Source organism: Colossoma macropomum, unplaced genomic scaffold (genome assembly GCF_904425465.1).
Source record: "Colossoma macropomum unplaced genomic scaffold, Colossoma_macropomum, whole genome shotgun sequence".
Taxonomy (NCBI): Eukaryota; Metazoa; Chordata; class Actinopteri; order Characiformes; family Serrasalmidae; genus Colossoma; species Colossoma macropomum.
The window spans coordinates 34,804,996-34,808,356 of NW_023494786.1; positions in this window are offsets into that span (position 1 = coordinate 34,804,996).

Sequence of the window (3,361 nt, forward strand, 5' to 3'; positions counted from 1 at the left end):
TGAGAGGGTTTAATAGCGAGTGTGAGAGTTTGATATTCAGTTTGACAGTTTGTCAGTGAGTGTGAGAGGGTTTGACAGTCAGTGTGAGAGAGTTTGACAGTGAATGTGACAAGGTTTGATAGTGTGTATGAGCGAGTATTATAGTGAGTGTGAGAGGGTTTGATAGTGAGTGTGAAAAAGTTTGATAGTGAGTGTGAAAGTTTTGATAGTGTGAGAGTTTTGATAATGATTGTGAGAGGGTTTGATAGTGAGTGTGAGAGTTTGATAGCAAATTTGAGTTCGATAGCGAGTGTGAGAGAGTTTGATAGTGAGTGTGAGAGTTTGATAGCTAGTGTGAGAGGGATTGATAGTGAGTGAGAGGTTTGATACTGTGTGAGAGGGTTTGATAGTGAGTGTGAGAGGGTTTGACAGTCAGTGTGAGAGAGTTTGATACCAAGTGTGAGAGGTTTGACAGTGAGTGTGAGAGAGTTTGATAGTGAGTGTGAGAGTTTGATAGTGAGTGTGAGAGTTTTGATAGTGAATGTCAGAGGGATTGATAGTGAGTGTGAGAGGGTTTGATACTGTGTGTGAGAGGGTTTGACAGTCAGTGTGAGAGAGTTTGATAGCGAGTGTGAGAGGGTTTGACAGTGAAGGTGAGAGGGTTTGATAGTGAAGGTGAGAGGGTTTGATAGTGTGTATGAGGGAGTATGATATTGAGAATTATGTTAGAATTTTGGCCTAAATGGCCTCTCATAAGTGTGTAAGATGTTAAACTCAGTGTGTAAGATGTGTTCAGACTCTAAGAAGTGAAACTCAGTGTGTAAGATGTCTTCAGTCACAATCCAAAAACAAACACATCTACAGTAAAACATTTCAGTCAGTAATGTATATAATGACGGTCAGTCTGTGTACAGAGACAATAAGTCAATAACTCACTGTAGTATCTCCAGTTTACAGTGTGGATCCTCTAGTAGAACAGACAGCAGCTTCACTCCAGACTCTCCTGGGTGATTATAGGTCAGATCCAGGTCTCTCAGGTGGGAGGGATTTGATTTCAGAGCTGAAGCCAGAGAAGAACAGCCTTCATCTGTAACCATACAGCCAGACAATCTGCAGAAAGGAAAGAAGAAAATGGACAGATGGCATTTAAATACAGCAATACCCAACTGCAGTACAGAATTGGCCTCCAGCCAGTTCATAACAAACAACTGATAGAGACAATGAGTTAAAGTTGTAGCGAAAAAAAATTATTTTCAAATTAATCTATTTAAACATGGGCTTCAAACCACAAAGACAGCCCTACTGAAGCCCACCCGCTGGATTCCTGACAGCATTAGCCACAAGATGGCCAGAAAATGAACCTGCAGTAAAGAGAAACAGAGAAAACTGGCTCCAGCTCTCCACATTGGAAAGGCTTTAAAAGAAAAACATGCACACCAGCATGTCTCAGTAGCCAATTAGGTCAAAGCTCCCCCTCTCAATTCAACCTGCAACACACTCAGAGCAAAACAAACTCAACAGCCTGCAGGTTTATCAAACCCTCTACCTAAAAAAGCACTGACATAACCCCACATAAAAAATAAACTTTATATACCACCAACCACTAAGTGCAAAAAAAATAATTTTACATTTTACAATTTTCATTAATATTAAATGTGTCCCATCCAATACGTCCTGGCACTTCCAGGCCCTGGGAAGTTTAAAGACAGCAAAAATAGGACACAACGCCAAATAACAGGTATAAAGATTAAGAGACTGGTATCTGTGACAATGTATCTGCTATCACATTGTCAGTACCTGTGACAAATATTGAGAACATAAGGCTGCAAGACAAGGACCAGCTCATCACAAACCTGACACAAGTGGGAGTGGGCGTTACCAGTAAAGGTGGTGACATCACACTATGCACACCCCCCAGCCAGGTTGTTTCCCAAAATTACTGAAGCCCCATCCACAGGGAGCCGTGGGCAAACCTCTAACACGACCTCAAGTTTAATGAGGTCTGAAAAACAAGAAACTCTATGGAGTAGAACCAAAAAACAGCTAAACTACAAAAAGAGGGATACAAAAGTGATACAAAAGATGTCAAACAAGTGTGTGAAAACCCCTCACTGACACTGATAAGAGACAACTAACTAAGTAGACCCTGATCTTCAAACAGTTACTAGTGGCAAGTATTTATGCACCGAAGCCCATAAGTGCCATACTTAGCCATATTTAGCACCTCGGATGTGCCCCTGAGTCAACTGCTTCATGTACTATCATCATTTAAAAATGACAACCTAAAACAAAAAAGGGCTGACATGACCAAATGGACATGCCGCTGTACCTACCAAGGGAGACGGCTTTAAACACAAAATATGAACCAAACTGGCACCAAAACATAACCAAACTAATCATTTGAGCCCACTGCGAACAGGAAATATTTTCAATTTAACCTTACCACATCCCCACCCCTACCCCCTCAAAAACGCTGGCAAACCCCAGCAAGTATATTAGCCAGGAAATAGCACAGCCAAAAACAAAAAAGTCCTCACATTGTTACAGACCAGCCTCCAGCCAGTTCATAACAAACAGCTGAGGGAGATGATGAGGCTCCAGCTTTCCACATTGAAAAGCCTTTCAAAGAGACCCAAACACCTGCACACCAGTGTGTCTTAGTAGCCAATTAGGTCCAAGCTCCGCCTCCCAATTTCACCTACAACACATTCAGGGCAAAACAAACCAAACAGCCTGGAGGATCATCACAGTATATATCAACACTCTGACAGAGAACAGGACAGAACAAAAACACAAACTGACTCAACATCTTCACACAACTAATTACAACATGATAAAAATCTCATTATGATTCAGAGCTCCAGGAGATTTGATTAGCAAGAGATTTTGTGAAGAACCAAGACTTCAAAGCAGAAACCATTTTCCTCCTGGAAGCATCACAGAGTTAATATATAGATAAATAGGCATCCAGAAAGTTACACAAACGCTAATAAAGTAAACCAAATTTGAATCAGAAGGAAACATTACCTGTGGTCACAAAAATCAATGTCTGAGATCTAAAACAACATCTAGATGAACTAGAGGCATTTTGCTGATCAGTGATGAAAAATGGAACTCTTTTACCGACGTTGGGGAACTCAGAGTAAAATAAGTCGCTAATTACTTCTCTCAAAATTAAATGTGATTACGTTACTTATTACTACCTGAAAAGTGATCACTGCACTTTACTTGTATGTTACTCTGTAACCTATTTCTGCCCCTCCCTCTAGTTCACCCTGTGTCACGACAGCTTTCAAACCCATAGTTCCTCAGTTCACATCCGCTTCTTCTGTTTTTTGCAGTGTTTTCAGTTTGTTCCTTTCCCTTCTCTAACTTTCGCTGT